The 17,818-nt window shown below is 36.5% G+C and overlaps 1 pseudogene; it reads left to right on the forward strand.

Annotated features, from left to right (window-relative positions):
- The first annotated feature begins 2,077 nt into the window (after positions 1-2,077).
- On the forward strand, positions 2,078-3,440 carry LOC110196346 (elongation factor 1-gamma pseudogene; annotated as a pseudogene).
- The last annotated feature ends 14,378 nt before the right edge of the window (positions 3,441-17,818 follow it).

Below are 17,818 nucleotides of genomic sequence, written 5' to 3' on the forward strand. Positions count from 1 at the left end.
AAAAGGAACCTCATTCAGTATGTCTCTGTGGGGGGTTGAAGATGCAGGAAAAGAAATGCATCATAGAAATGCTGTGTAGTCTAATTTTTTCCAGCTAATTTTTTCTACAACTGACAGAGTGAAAGTGCTCTCACAACGGAAAACTACCCAGTGTCAAAATTACACAACCCATTAAGATAGTTACTTTAAATTTGTGTACCTTATAAATTCTGGTGCTTTGGTTCAAAGCCCCATTTACTGATAATGATGATGATGATGACGATGATGATGATGATGATGGCTGTTATGTGTTGTTTTAAGATTTGCAAAGCATTTTGCAGATATTATCTTATCCTGTCTTAAAAACAACACTGAGAGGCAGGTGTTATATTACCTCTATTTTATAGTTTAGGAACCTGAGACACTCAAAGTTTATGCAACTTGCCTAAGGTCACAAAGATAGTAAGCTTCTGAGCCTAGATTTGGACTCAGATCTCCTCAACTACTGGTCTTACTTTTTAGCTACAACTCAGCCTTTTAGTTGCCCAACCCTAATTATGGCCAACTGTGCTTTTACCAATCAAAGACTCAAGGTAGCAAAAGAATCAAAAGTTGTCTTTTATTTTAAGATACTTCTATGGAAGAAAAACTATCAATTTCTCTCACATGGCATGGTAAGAAGACCAGAGGATTTCAAGTCAGAATTACCTGGTCAAACCTAAGCCTCTGTTTCCTTATCTCTAAATGGAGGATATTGGGCTACATGATTTTGGCTCTAATTTTCATTCTTCTTATATTTATTGAACTTCAGGTAGAAATATACGTACATATATATATATATATATGCATATATATATATGTGTGTGTGTGTGTACATATATATATATGTGTGTGTGTATATATGTGTATATGTGTGTGTGTATATATATAATATATATAATATATATATATAATGATTTTTATAATTAAAGTGTAGTAGTAGCAGCAGTAGTAGTAATAGCAGCAGCAATAGTAGTAATAGTAGTAGTAGTAGTAGTAGTAGTAGTAGTAGTAGTAGTAGTAGATGATAGGGACTGCATGTGTAATTTAAATTTTATAGACAATCCCCAGGTGATAAAACTCCCTGTATTGAAAGAGATCAATACTTCCTCTGCATCTTAGTCTTAGAGACTTGCCTAGAACAGTGAGGTCTAATTCAAGTAGATATGGATCCCATTAAACCATATAAAATTATTCCTATGATCCTCAAATTAACTCAGAATACCACATATTAACATCATCTATGTTCTATTTTATTTTTAAGAAAATATTTCATAATTACATTTTACTATAATTCAGGCCATTTTAAGGAGTGTTGTAGACATTAATGAGGTACCTCTTACTTAGAGCAGTGATTTGACAAAGTCTATACCCAGCTTTTCGTGGTTGAGACAATACCTCCCTTTTCTGTATGTCAAGCTCTTGCTACATCATTGCCGTCATGGATCTATAGTGGGTCTATGTCAGGGCTTCTTAAACTTTTTCCACTCATTACTCCTTTTTGCATTTCAGCAGCATTCATTGGCACTGCATGGGTGTGACAGCATGCACAGTGCAAAGTGCACATGTCGTGTATTCAGCACCAGAGCTGCAATGAAGTTGCGTGATGAAACACGGGCAAGTGCTGCGAGAAACAGCTCAGATCCATTGTGTGCTTGATTTTGAATTTTTTTTTGGTCATGGTGCATTTTTTACTTCCCCATATGGAGTCAGAATTCACAGTTTAAGAAGTGCTGGTCTATGCAAGGTTGTAGATACTCTACTTCTACTCTATTGACACTTTAACAGTATCCATGGAGCTAAATGTCTTTCCATTAGTTGTTCGTGCTATTGTAACCAATTCATCTTTTTTGATCATGTATTTCTCCAATAATCTCCCTCAGACAAGTGTTTTGGCTTCTTGTCATGTGTTCAGCTGTTTAAGTAGAGGTTGGATAATCAGTCAGATAAACAATCAGGTAATTGTTAGTTATGATTAGGTGGGAAATTCCTTCCATATATGGATTGGAAGATATGGTTGCTGAGGAACCTCAAAACTGAAATTCTAGGCGCAATCACCATGGCTGCCAGGACCCTGTACACATACCCCTGAAAACTGGTGGGCCTTCAAGGCCCTCATTGCTGCACAGTACAGTGGGGCCTAGGTTCGCGTGCTGTCCGCACCTCCACACTTCCACTTTGGTCAGACCAACCGCACTCCCGAATTCCTCCGAAAGTTTTCTGCGGGCAAGGTTCCAGCATTTGAGGGTGGTGATGGGCTCTGTGTGTTTGAAAGCAATGCCATCGCACACTACATGAGCAATGATGACTTTTGAGGCTCTACTCTCGAGGCAGCGGCCCAGGTGATCCAGTGGGTGAGCTTTGCAGACAGTGACATTGTTCCTCCAGCCAGTACCTGTGTGTTCCCCACTCTCGGCATCATGCACCATAACAAACAGGCCACAGAGAACGCCAAAGAGAAGGTGAGGCGAGTGCTGGGGCTGCTGGACGCCCACCTGAAGACACGGACTTTCCTGGTGGGGGAGCGCGTGACTCTGACTGACATCCCAGTGGTGTGCACCCTCTTGCAGCTCTATAGGCAGGTGCTAGAGCCATCTTTCCAGCAGGCCTTTCCCAACACCAACGGCTGGTTCCTCACCTGCGCCCACCAGCCCCAGTTCTGGGCAGTGTTGGAAGGGGTGCAGCTCTGTGAGAAGATGGCACAGTTTGATCTAAAAAGTTTGAGGAGAGTCAGCCTAAGAAGGAGGCCCCACGAAAAGAGAAGGGGCAGAGAGAAGAGAAACAGAAGGCCCAGGCTGAGTGGAAAGAAAAGAAGGCGGTCGCAGCCCCGGCCCCGAGGAGGATATGGACAAGTGTGTCCAGGCTCTGGCTGCAGAGCCCAAGGCCAAGGACCCCTTTGCCCACCTGCCCAAGAGCACGTTGGTGTTGGATGAGTTTAAGCGGAAGTACTCCAATGAGGACACACTGACGGGTGGCCCTGCCTTACCTCTGGGAGCACTTCGACCGTGACAGCTGGTCCCTGTTGTACGCTGAGTACCGCTTCCCCCAGGAGCTCAGCCAGACCTTCATGAGCTGCAACCTCATCACCGGAATGTTCCAGCGCCTGGACAAGCTGAGAAAGAACGCCTTTGCCAGTGTCATCCTCCCTTTTTGGCACCAACAATAGCAATGCCATTTCTGGAGTCTGGGTTTTCCGGGGCCAGGAGCTTGCCTTCCTGCTAAATTCAGACTGGCAGGTGGATTATGAGTCCTACACATGGCGTAAGCTGGATTCTGGCAGCAAGGAGGCCCAGACCATGGTCCGAGAGTACTTCTCCAGGGAGGAGGCCTTCCAGCAAGTGGGCAAACCCTTCAATCAGGGCAAGGTCTTCAAGTGAACATGCTCCCTGCTACCACCTCGCTGCCTGCTTCCTCTGCAGGGAGGTGCTAGTCATTAAACGAAACTGAACAAAGGAAAAAAAAAGCTGAAATTCTAGAATTCGGTGACTTCATTGAAGCCTGCTCATGCTGTCTTCCTCTCCACTGTCCTTTGGTTGTTCAAAACCACAAATGCAATAAATGCTTATATCATCTTGTAATTTATGGAGGCAATAGATGCAGTATGACAGTGGGGAGATGAAATGATAGTATAAACAGAATGTCTCTCCTTATTTGAGAGAGAGAGAGAGAGAGAGAGACAGAGACAGAGAGAGAGAGAGAGAGAGAGAGAGAGAGAGAGAGAGAGAGAGAGAGAGATGCTGCTGTGTTCACTTTGATAGACAGCAGGTTGCCCCAACAACAGAATTCTGCTGCTCTGTAAGGCATGTCTGCCAAGAAGTACCACATTTGACATCTGGCATCAACAATAACAACAAATTGCTACCAGACTTTATTTACATATAACTTGAGGTGACATCAGAGTGACCGCCAAAAAGAACAGGTCCATGGGTTGTTTCCCAGCCACCTGCAAAATTTTCTCCAAAGCCAAGAAAGATCTCAGTTGGGGATATCTGCCCATGCCCAGATGACACAGATTGCAAAATCTACTGTATGGTTGAAATTCTTTGCCCAGATGTAAGAGTAACCAGGGTAAAAAACTTTAAGGAGACATATTTATACAGAAAATACAAAAGTAAGTCCACTTGGGCTGAGCACAAAAGCAAAATTCATGGAAAGGTGTTCACACAGTTTATTTTTAAATAAACATGTTCAGAATTTATTGAGAAGTCTGTATGTTTCCAGATCCATTTAGGTTTTGTAATGGATATGGGAGAAAGATGATTATTTGGTGACTTTTATATAGAATTTTAAATGTTTCGGAGAACTGAAGTGACATTCCAGGGCCTCTCATGTAACTGGTGATTAAGAGATGTATTTTGAATTAAACCATTTCATTTAGTACTCAAAATATCCCTGTGATGTAACTACTACATATTTAATTAACTTCCTCTTATATGATAGGAAATTGAGGCTCAAAAAGATGATGTGACTTGCTTTTGGTCACACAACTAGTCATTATTAAATTCAAAACCTGAAACTTGGTCTTTCTTAACATCAATTTCAAACACTTTTTTGCAATAGATGTGTCCCTTGATAGCCTTTAAGGAGGTTCTGTGGAGTTAGTGGGTAACATAAAGTTGTTAATTAGCCAGCACTAAATTTTGGGGTCCAGCCCTCAAGTGTCATATATTTCAGGAAAGAAAATTTTAAGTGTGCTTTTCATCTACCTATTGAGGCTGTGTTGAGGGCTGCTCTTAAGAGTCCAATATGGGTTTAAGATCCAGGACAGAGTTTGACCTTTGCCTAGGCTTTAACCCAAAGGGCTCAATAATTAAGAAGCAGGGCTCTCCAAATCTCTCCCTGAAAGGAGGCTCTTGAGACATACCTTCTCACTCTTTGAACCTTAGATTTACATATTCACTCCTCTATACAGGCTCCAGGAAAAAGCCTTGGAATTTACAACCCTATCTAGGAACTCTGATAAAGAGGAAATGTATGTTATCACATCCTTAGCAGATGTTTAGGGGAATGTCTCACAGGGAGGACTCTGCAGTTAGGATGGATTTTCTCTATATATCCTGTACCCTTAGATAAATAAACTGAGTCAGTCTCTACTGCTCCACCTGGCCCATGTCTCACATTTATTTCGTGCCTTTCCGTTCGGTTTACTGTCTGGTTGCGGGCAACAAGGCTGGATATTGAAACTGGTTAAGGCAGCACAGACCTTTGATCAAAGGCTATTATAAGACTTTTAGAATTAAGAGTGTTTGAAAGAAGAAGGCAGATACCAACCAGAATGATATCAAGAATGAAATAGGTAACATTTTATATTCTTTCACCAAGTAATTAATCCAACACATCACTATGAAATTTTGTTAGTGTCTAAAGTCCATTTCATTTTGATAAGGCTATCTATCAGATAGTGCAGGAAAGTCTATTACTGGACAGATTTGGATGAATAGACTTTTGCAGGGGAAATACCTTCCATAGTTGAAGAAGTCATTATAACTGGGCCCAGTGGCCCACCTTGATCCCTCTCTTCCTTGCCACAGTTCTCCCAGGTCTTATCTCAGTTTCTCTGTTTTTGCCTGTTCCCTCTATGCCTCCAATTCTTTATGTCTAAGTTGTATTTTTTTTGGGGGGGTGGGGTTAGTTTTTGTTTCTTGGACTGGTCTTAGCAGGCAAATCTCCCTATAGCTTTTTGTCACCTCCTAGATTTCTCCTCCTTTTTTCTAAGTTTCCCAATTCAGAAACTGTGTATGTTTTTAAGAAATCCCTGGAGTGACTCAAATCTGCTTTCTAGCTTAAAGACTGAGATAACTAATCATTCTGAGGACTGAGAGAAATGCTTGTCCCCCTGAATTTCAAATCACAGGATGCTAATCTATCCTCCAACCATGATATTTAAAAATGTTACAGACCACATCTACCTGAGGGCTTGGTTCACTAAGAAGCCCTTACAGTGATGTACTCTCATGTAAAAGTATTAAACTATTCCCTGTCCCAATATCTATCACAATATTTTACACTACTGCACAGAATTCATTTCCTGTTTCAGTGTTTAACCCCCAAAATCTTTCTATTTTTATCTATATCACTAACTCTCAAGAGGCATTATAGCTTAATGATTGGAGAGTTGTCTCTACACTCAGGGATATCATTAAATCATAACTGACTCACATATTACTTATGCTTTCAGTGCCTCAGGCTATTAACACTATACATTTTCCCCATCACCCAACTCCTTTCTATCTCCAATTTATATGTTTTTTTCTTCCATTAGAAAGTAAGCTGCTTGAGGGCATGGAATATCTTTCTCTGCATTCCCTTTCTCAGCATTTAGCACAGCAAGAGCTTAACTTATGATTTTTTTTTTATCTTTCTATAAATTGTAAGGTGGGATACAAACTCAAATAATAGATGGAGTTTCTCCAACTAAAGGCTCCCTACAGTGATAAAGTCACATATCCATCCCCTACCTACCACCTTCAAAAATGTAGGGAAATAGGGAGAGAAACAGATACAGATACAGAGAGACATAGACAGAGACAGAGAAAGAGACATATAAAAAGTGACAGAGACATAAAGAGGCACACAGAGAAAAATATAGAGTGGCAGAGAGAGAAAAGGACAGAGACAGAAAGAAATGAAAAATGATTACAGGTAAATTTTATGGTAACCTAAAGGTTAAGTCATTGATAGATAAATGTAGCTCTCAGAAAAGACTTTATGTCTTTGCATGGAATGAGATTGGAGCACATTTGAAGGGATGTTGACAGGTTTTCTGTGAGTTAGGCTACTCTAAAATGGAGGGAGGGAAAAAAGTAACAGGAAGAAGAGATCTAGATATTTTGTTTTTCAGTTGTTTTTCAGTTACGTCTGATTCTTTGTGATCTCATTTGTGATTTTCTTGGCAATGATACTAGAGTGGTTTATCAGTTCCTTCTCCAACTGATTTGACAGATAAGGAAACTGAGACAAACAGAGTTAAATGACTTGTCAAGGGTTACCCACTTAGTAAGTTTCTGAGGCCAGATTTGAGCTCAATATGATGAGACAGCTCATTTTAGGCCCAAGACTCTACCCATTGCACCACCTAGCTGCTAAAAATCGGCAGCTCAAGCTAGTCACAAGTCCAGGCCCGAACAATGTTTATGTAGAGGAAACAATGTCCAATTCAAGCACCATTACCTTCCTTATTGCTTTCCTGATATGTCCCAGTGTTGGTAGGCCATCTTCCCTTTTCACCCCTTACCCCTGTTCTGATTCATGCACTTGATATTTTCTTGTCTGTGTTCAGGTAGTCTCACCTTTAGGGCAGGTCAGGTTTAGTCTATCCTTTGCATCCTTAGTTTCTAGCATACTTTTTGGCACATAATTGGCACTGAATAAATGATATTTGAAATGAAATTTATTGCACTGAACATCTGCCCAGTGGCAGGGGCAGGAACTATGCTACTGCATGTTAATGACTCTATTATTAGCATAAACTACAACAGAGGCAAGACATCAGGGAGGGATGATTGAAGGTCATTTTTGAAGAAATCAGAGAAGAGTGAGTGCCCTTGTATGAACCAGGAAAAAGAGATATGGCTTCATTAGCAGAATGGCATGTGTTATGATCCTGATGGAAAAGAAATCAATGTTTAAATAGGTCCTTTTTCTCTGCATTACTCTGGGACTCTGGAGCTCTCCAGAGAGTAGTAAAAAAGGAGACCTCTGGATCCATCACAAGAACTGGTTCAAGAGTTTATATTAAGTACAAGTCTCTTATCACAGAGTAACTTACCTTTCCTTATTGTTATTTGAGAGAAACTCTCAGTTCAATTCCCTCGTGAGAAAATTCTTATGTGATTAAAATACAAAGAGAGGCATGAAAAGTTTTTTTTTTCTTCTTTTTTAATTATCTGAGTAGTTTCCTAGCTCAGGGATTCACAAACACTATGTAGCCTGACCTTATGGTATACCCAGACTGCTTAGTGAAGGTCAAGTTCTAGTCAAAAAAGCATTTATGAAGGCCTTACAATATGTCAAGCACTGTGTTAAATGTTTTAAGGAAAGTATTGATATAACAAGGAAGTTGCTGGGGCATTGTGGGTAGTGAAGGGCTCTGAGGTCAATTTTGAGGATTGGTTGATAGACTTGGAATATTTATCAGACTAGAAAAGAGTTAAGAAGGATTGTGGAAGGGTTCCTCTAGAAAATGAGATTTTATTTTACAGAAAGGAAATGAGAAATATCAGTAGTCACGACAGAAGATAGAGAATATTCCTTTTGTGGGGGACGGCCAGAGAAAATTCTTGGAGCCAAGAGATAGAGTATCTTGATCATGGAACAGCCAGAAGGTCAGTATGACTGGATTGAAGAATAAGTGTTGAGGAGGACGGTGTAAGAAGATTGGAAAGATGCACATTATAAACAGACATATCTATATACATACATGAATATATGTTACATATGTGAATATAAATATATACACATACTCAATTGTTGAGCACATGGAGCAAGGTCACAGGTGTTCATGCTACATTGCAATTCTGATCTTTTAAGTATACATGCAAAATCTATTTTACCTAATGCCAACATGGTGCCCACAACCCAATGTAGTGCTCTACATATAATAGATGCTTACTGACTGTTGACTTAGCAGCAGTTTTTGGTGTGACAGATCACATTTAGAGGCACCTTGATGGTCCAGGGAAAGGAATGGCGCATCAAGATTTAAAAAGGCCTGTGGTTGAATCTGGCCTCACACACTAACTGTTGGCTTCTGGGCAAGTCACCTGATCTTTCTCTGCTTCAATTTTGTCCTCAATAATAGCACACAAAATACATTCTCATACAAGTGTATGAGTTTTTAACTTGGAGCCCATGAACTTTTATTTCGATATTTTGATACTAATTTGAATATAATCCCATGTATTTTATATATTCATTTAAAAAACATTATTATGAAAAGGGGTTCATTGGCCTCAGTAGGCTACAAAAAATATCCCATGACACACACAGCATAGTAAAAATACCTGCCCGAAAGCTTAGCACAGTGCTAAAAACATAGTAAGCACTTGATAAATACTCTTCATTTAGCTATTCATCTAAGCCAAGATATATGAGACAAACCTGTCTTAGTTGGACATAGGTGAACATAAGCCATGCAAATTGAAAGGATGGGAAGAAAGTATAAGAGTAACCCAAACCAAGTCAAGGTCAAAAGAATGGATGATCCAGATATTCAATCAAGATTTCACTCTGCCTGATGGAATATGAGACTCTCGGGACTCAAAATAAACCAGGAAGGGGAAGGAGGTTGTGATGGCCAGGCCAATTCTTTCCCTTCACTTCAGGTACCTATTCCTTCTTGGTAAGTAGAAACCACACTCATTACAGTCACTTGATCAGTAGGAACTCTCCTAGAGGGTTCCTGCATTTGATACAGCTAGAGGAGTATTAAATATTTTGGGGCTAGCTCTGATTTATGGCATCAACCAAGCTGACGGTTGAGCTTGACATGCGGATAGGGATGCACTACTGTATGAATCTCCTCTCATTAAACAAAAGTGATAAAGAAGGTCAGGGCTCACCTCTTCATAGTATGGTCATGTGATTCAAATGGTTTAGCTGTGAGTGGAATCCTTCTTCCTGGTTTAGATAGGGTATTTCTTACAATTTTTGCTATTTTCTAGGAAGTGAGAAAAGGTCAAATCCATCACAAACAACTTATTTATGTTGTCAGTCAAAAACCAAGGGCTAAGTAAATGTGGTGAAACACTTGGCTATTATTTTCAGCTCTGACTGTTGGGATAGACAACTGAGCAATTTGTAGGCACACAGATAATGGGCAAATAAGACTACCAGCCAGAGAGCTATCACTCTTTCCTTCCCTGCCAAATCAAAGTGAAACATTTGGATTATCTCATTTTGACCCTGCTTATGGGTACTTTATAGTACTTCCACAGGCATCTGGAGGGGGCAGATAAAGAAACACAATGAAGCCACTCTCAGTCTTATCCTTAAAAAGGTAAAAATAAAGATGTTTATGGAACCAAATGCACAGACCTTTCAAGGGCAACATTCAGTTCTTGAAAGTACAATCTGGATGAAACACGAAATGATTAAGGCATATCACCAGCCCACTACTTGGCCCCAATTTTTTTTCTAAACTAAGTCCTCAGCCTTGTGTAGATAAACAGGGGATATCTTTCTGGAAAAAGGATTTCCCTCACACACACACACACACACACCACACAACACACACACACACAAACTATTTGTAAGCTTTAAGTAAAATACGATATCTAATTTTAGAATTTCTGTTGGCCAACAATGTTTTATCACATCAAAGTTTAGAAACAAAAGTTCACAGCTATAACAAAGACAAATATTTGGACATTGAAAAGCAGAAAGCAAGCAAATAGCTCATAGGGACATTCAGCTCATTTCTTGGAGGGAAAAAGGAGATGGGCAATGTGTGTGTCACCAGTCAGTCTAAACTGATTCAATAAGTAATTCAGATTTCACTCAGGAGATATTTAGCACTTGGCTCATAGTTGTTATCTAAACTCAGGACTTATACCTGCTTAGACAGACTATATTTCTATGCATACATATTCATATGTGTATCTACATACATGAGTATGCATGTATAAGCATCTTTATTCCTGTATATAACTATAAACTCATGTATATGTGTGTATAACCATATACACATATATACACACACAGATGCACCTAAATATATCCATGAAATAGAAGCATATAACAGAATAGATTAAAAACCATAATCCTACAATATATTGTTTATAACAAACACATTTGAAGCAGAGAAATACACACAGAGCAAAGGTAAAAGGCTGGAGCAGAATATATTATGACTCAACTGCAGTTAAAAAAAAAAGGCATGGGTAGCAATCCTGGTCTCAGACAAAGCAAAAGTAAAAACAGATCTAATTAAAAGAGACAAGGAAGGAAACTACATCTTGCTAAAAGATATCATAGACAATGAAGTAATATGAATACTAAACATATATGCCCCAAGTGGTATAGCATCCAAATTCTTACAGGGGAAGTTATATGAGTTATAGGAAGGTATAGTAAAAGTATATTAGTGGGGGACCTCAACCTCCCTCTCTCAGAACTAGAGAAATCCAACCATAAAATAAACATGAAAGACATTAAAGAGGTGAATAGAATTTTAGAAAACTCAGGTATAGTAGACCTCTATTGAAAACTGAATGAGGATGGAAATATATCTTTTTCTCAGGGGTACACAAAAACTACACAAAAACTGATCATGTATGAGGGCATAAAAACCTCGCAATCCAATGCAGAAAGGCAGAAATATTAAATGCATTCTTTTCAGAGCATGATGCAATTAAGGACCATGGAAAGATGTTCTAAAATTAATAGAAAATTAAATAATGTTATCCTAAAGAATCATTGGGTCAAACAAAAATCACAGAAACAATAAATAACTTTATCAAAGAAAATGAAAATAATGAAACAACAAACTTATGGATGTGCCAAACCAATTCTTAGGGGTAATTTTACATCGTTAAAAGCTTGCATGAATAAAATAGAGAAAGAGGAGATCAGTGAATTGGGTATGTAAAACTAAAACAAAAAAAAACCTAGGAAAAAAATAAAATCCCCAATTAAATATTGTTAGAAATTTTGAAAATAAAAGGAGAGACCAATAAAATAGAAATTAAGGCAACTATTGAACTAATAAATAAAACTAAGAGCTGGTTTCCTGAAAAAACAATAAAGTAGATAAAACCAGTTAATTTGATTAAAAAAGAAAGGAGAAAAGCAAATTACCAGTATCAAAAATGAAAGGAGTAAATTCAACACCAAATGAAAAGGACATTAACACAATAATTAGGAGCTATTTTGCCCAACTGCATGTATATAAAGTTAAACATCTAAGTGAAATAGATGAATATTTACAAAAATATAAATCGATGAGATTATTAGAAGTGGAAATAAAATACTTAAATAGTGCCCTTTCAGAAAAAAGAAATCAAACAAGCCGTCAATGAACTACTTGGGGAAAAAAAAAACTGCTGGGGCCAGACTGATTTAAAAGAAAATTCTACCAAACCCTTAAAAAACAATTAATTTGAATACTATATAAAGTATTTGGAAAAATAGGCAAAGAAAGAGCCTTATCAAATTTCCTTTATGATAAAAATATTGTGATGATACCTAAACCAGAAAAGCCAAAACAGAGAAATTATAGACCGATTTCCCTAATCAATATTGATGCAAAAATTTTAAATAAAATATAAGCAAAGAGATTACAGCAACTTATCATGAGGATAATGTACTATGAGCAGGTGAGAGTAGGAATGCAGAGCTGGTTTAATATTAGGAAATCTATCAGCATAATTGACAATATCAATAACAAAATTAACAGAAATTGTATGGTTATCACAATAGATACAGAAAGAGCTTTTGACAAAATACAGCACCTATTCTTATTAAAAACACTAGAGAGCACAGGAATAAATGGAGTTTTCCTTAACATGATAAATAGCATCTATCTAAAACCATCAGCTAGTATTATATGTAAGGTGGATAAGTTAGAAGCATTCCCAACAAGATCAGGGGAGAAACAAGGAAGTCTATTATCACCAATATTATTCAATATTGTATTAGAAATATTTTGCAATGATAAAAAAATGAAATAGAAGGAATTAGAATAGGCAAAGAAGAAACAAAACTATCACTCTTTGCAGATGATACGATCGTATACTTAGAGAATCCTAAAGAATCAAACAAAAAACTACTTTAAATAATAACTTTAGCAAAGCTGCAGGACATAAAATAAGCCCATATACATATTTGGCATTTCAATGTATTACTAACAAATCCCAGCAGTAAGAGATAAAAAGAGAAATCCCATTCAAAATAATTGTAGACAATACAAACTATTTGGAAGTCTACCTGCCAAGAACTATATGAAAGCAATTACAAAACACTTTTTACACAAAGTCAGGTCTAAATAATTGGAAAAATATCACTTCCTCATGGGTAGGCCAAGCAAATATAATAAAAATGACTATTCTGCCTAAATTAACTTACTTATTCAGTGTCATACCAATCAAACTAACAAAAATATTTTATAGAACTAGAAAAAATAATAACAAAGCTCATCTGTAAGAAAAAAGTCAATATATCAAGGGAATTAATGAAAAGAAATATAAGGGAAGGTGGCCTAGCCATACCAGATCCAAAACATTATTATAAAGTAGCAATCATCAGAACTACTTGGTACTGGCTAATAAATAGATCAGTGGATCAGTGGAATATGTTAGGTAAAAAATACACCGTAGTCAGTGACTACAGTAATCTATTATTTGATAAACCCAAGGAATCCAGCTTTTGGGATAAGAATTCACTTTTCAACAAAAATTCCTGGGAAAATTAAAAATTTGTATTGCAGAACTAAACATAGACCAATATCTCACACAATATAACCAACATAAGGTCAAAATAAGCACATGATTTAGATATAAAAAGTGATACCATAAGCAAATTAGGAGAGCAAGGAATAATTTACCTGTCATCCATGAAGGGAAGAACTTATGACCAAACAAGAGATAGAGAATATTATCAAATGCAAAATGGGTAATTTCGATTATATTAAATTAAAACATTTTTGAACAAGCAAAGTCAATGTAACCAAAATTAGAAGGAAAGCAGAAAGATAGGAAACAATTTTTACAACCAGTATCTCCAATAAGGCCTCATTTCTAAAATATGTAGAGAACTGAGTCAAATACATAAGAATACACATCATTCTCCAACTGATAAATGGTCAAACAATACCAACAAACAGTTTTCAGATGAAGAAATTGACACTATCTATAGTCATATGAAAAAATGCTCTAAATCACTATTGCTTAGAGAAATGCAAATTAAAACAACTTTGAGGTATCACCTCACATATATCTGACTGCTTAATATGACAAAAAAGGAAAAATATAAAAGTTGGAAAAGAATTAGGGAAATTTGGAACACTACTGCACTGTTGGTGGAGTTATGAACTGATCCAACTGTTCTGGAGAACAATTTCAATTTATGCCCAAATGGCTATCAAACTGTGCATACCCTTTGATTCAGCAATACCACTACCAGGTCCGTATCCCAAAGAGATCTTAAAAAAATGAAAAAAAACACCTACATTTACAAAAATATTTATAGCAGCCCTTTTTGTGGAGGCAAAGGATTGGAAATTAAGGGGATTGTCATCAATTGTGGAATGGCTGAATAAGTTGTGGTAAATAAATGTAATAGTACTGTGCTATATGAAATGGTGAGCAGGCAGACTTCAGAAAAAACCCAAAAGACTTATATGAACTGATGCTGAATGAAGTGAGCAGAACTAGGAGAACACTGTACACAGTAACAGCAACATGGTGCGATATCCATCTTTGATAGACTTAGCTCTTCTGAGCACTGTGTTGATCTAAGACAATTCCAAAAGACTCATAATGGAAAATGTTATCCACAACCAGAGAAGCAACTATGGAGTCTGAATGTAGATTAAAACATACTATTTTCTCTCTCTTTTTTTTTCCTTTTTCATATTGTTCCCCTTTTTTTTCTGATTCTTCTTTCACAACATGACCAATGCGGAAATATATTTGATATCATTGTACTAGTATAGCCTATATCAGATTACTTGTCTTCTTGGGGAGGACAGAGGGAAGGGAGGGAGAAAAAAGTTTGGAACTCAAAAATCTTATAAAAGTCAATGTTGAAAACTACCTTTCCATGTAATTGGAAAAATAAAATACTGTTAAGTGGGAAAATAGTATATTGGTAAAAATTTGCCTAGGACTTTGAAAGGTTAGCTGATTTGTCCAGGCTTATGCAGTAGGGATATGTCAAAGGTGGGACTTGAACTCACATTTTCCTGGCTTCCAAGCCAGCTCTCTAGATACTTTATCTCACTTTTCTCTCTCTCTCTCTCTCTCTATGTCTGCTAATTTGGGCCATATGATCATACAATTATTTAATGTATTTAATAACTTGAACTCAGAAAGGCAGTGTGATACAGTGGTAAATCTTTATATTCAATGGACCTTGGTTCAAATTATACCTCTGAAGTTTACTAGCTGTGCAACCACTGGGAAACCACAAGAACTCTGGGCTTCAGCTTCCTCATCTCCAAAATGAGTAGGTTGTACTAGAGCATCTTTAAACTTCATTGAAGTTCAATATCTGTGATCCTATAATCTTATGCAGGTTATTTGACGATAAAGATTTTTTCAGTGTATCACACTGCCTCTCTGAATTCAAGTAACCAAGACCAGAAAAATAATTGAATGACTATATGTCCCAATTTGTGGGCATTTCGGAAGAGAGATGATAGTGTGAAATAACCAGTGTGCTCCAAAGCCAACTCTCCATACACATTTATGAGTGCACATATTCATACATGCGTGCATGTACAGATACACGTGCATGTATATTGCCTGTGTGTATATAGATGTGTGTGTATCTCAATTATGATAACTTTCAATTTTATGCAAAGGTCAATGAAAATTAGTTAAAAGTGCTGTGTTGACTAAGCCTTAAAATTGAGATATTGATTCTTTGTCATCTTGCATATGGGAAGCAATGACTTTTCAATCTGTATGTAACATTTTTAGTTCTTCTCTGAAAATTGGTACCTGGCTTCTCCAGTGCTAGTTGTCACTCAACAGGGTTGCCATAACATTAACTAATATCTTATGTTGTCGTCTTGCCCTTAGTAGTACAATTTATTTTCAAGGCTTCAAAATACTACTTCTATGCAAATGGCTGCTGAAGTAGGCTTTCCAATTTCAAATTTTCTGAAAAGCTCTTAGTCCACCTTCTAAATTGTCTAAAGTTCATATTCATCTACATAGGGTTCATAAATACCACAAATTCAAAGTGTTAGAAGCACCTATTCCATTTGAAAGATACTTGAATCTGAAATCTTGGTTTTCCCCTTCAATTTTCAAACATATACTACTGGTTCTGCTCTTTTAAACCACATAGCACAATCCCCATTCTTATTCTCATAACAATCTCCTCAAGGTCTCTTAAAATTCTATGATTTTTAATTTTTAATTAATGAAACAAATAAAGGAAAGAGGTTTAGAAGTACCAGATCTTATGCTTTATTATAATGCAGTAATTATCAAAACTATCTGCTTCTGGCTAAGAAATAGAAAGGTAGATCAATGGAACCAAGTAGACCACAATTTATAGCAGCAAATGAGTATAGTAGCCTTGTATTTGATGAATGTAAGACTTAATTTTTGGGATAAGAATTCATTATTTGATGGAAATTGTTGGGGAAACTAAAAAGCGTCTGGACAAAATTGGGCATAGACTTACACCATTTACCAATATAAGGTCAAAATGGATATATGACCTATACATAAAGAGTGATATTAAAAGAAATTTTGAAGAACATGGAACATATTGCATATTAGATTTATGAACAGATAAATAACTTATGAGTAAAAGAGAGATAGAAAAGTGAGGTGTAAGATAATTTTGATTATATTATATTAAAAAGGTTTTGTACAAATAAAGTAAATGTAGCCAAGACCAGAATGAAAGCAGGAATAATTTTATAGACACTTCCTCAGAAAAAATAGTCTCATATCTCAAATACATAAAGAACTTTGTCAAATCTGTAAGAATTTCCCAGTTGATAAATAGTCAGCAGATATGAAGAGGCAGTTTTCTGATGAACAAATAAAAAAAAACAGCCACATTAAAAAATGCTTGAAATAATTAATGATTAGAGAAATGCAAATTAAAACAACATTGAGATATCATTTTACATCAATTAGATTGATTAAAATGATTGAAGGGGAAAATGGAAAAATTGGGACACTAATTCATTGTTAGTAGCACTATAAACTCATCCACCATTTTGGAGAGCAATGTAGAATTATGCCCAAAGAGATATTAAACTTCCTCTCCCTTTAACCAAGCAATACCACTACTAGTTCTATTTTCAAAGATGATTGGGGGGAAAAGGGAGAAAGCCTATGTGTTCTAAAACATTTGTAGCAGCTCTCTTTGTGTTGGCAAAAAACCTAGAAATTGTGAGGATGCCCATCAAATGGGGAATGGCTGAATATGTAGTATATGATTGTGATGGAATGCTACTATGCTATGCGAGATGAGCTCATTGATTGTAGAAAAATATGAATAGACTTGCAAGAAATAATGAAGAGCAAAATGAGCAAAAACAAGAGAACAATTTATGTAGTAATAGCAATATTGTTTTAAAAATAACTGAGCAACTAAGCATTTTGACTATTATAAACCACTAAATTAACTACAAAGGATCTATGAAGGAAGACACTATATGTCTCCAGAGAAAGCCTTGATAAATAGAAGTATGTATACAATGATTTCACATATTATATGTATATGTACATATATACACAAATACACAAATATACATACCTCCATACATACATATCTGTGTCTGATGGCAGCTATCTCTAGATCTCTAGGGCAAGGGGGAAACAAAAAAGGGAAAAAAGTTGCATGATAACTTTGTAATATATTAAAAAAAAGAACAGCAAGTTGTACATAATAGATTCACAGTTTCATGTACAACATTTTTTTTAATCCTATGTTATGGAAATGCTTGTTGTTTCATAATTGAAAATAAAATAAAGTTTAAAAATAAAATTCTCTCTCTAGTTTTTTTTCTGATCCTGAAGCAATAACATGAATTATACAGGCACTTCCCTGTCTCTAAACTTATCATTAGCCATATTCATGCTTATTTTGAAGTCATGGATAGTAACAGAGAATA

The sequence above is a fragment of the Phascolarctos cinereus genome, unplaced genomic scaffold, assembly GCF_003287225.1.
Source record: "Phascolarctos cinereus isolate Bilbo 61053 unplaced genomic scaffold, phaCin_HiC Scaffold_2;HRSCAF=192, whole genome shotgun sequence".
Taxonomy (NCBI): Eukaryota; Metazoa; Chordata; class Mammalia; order Diprotodontia; family Phascolarctidae; genus Phascolarctos; species Phascolarctos cinereus.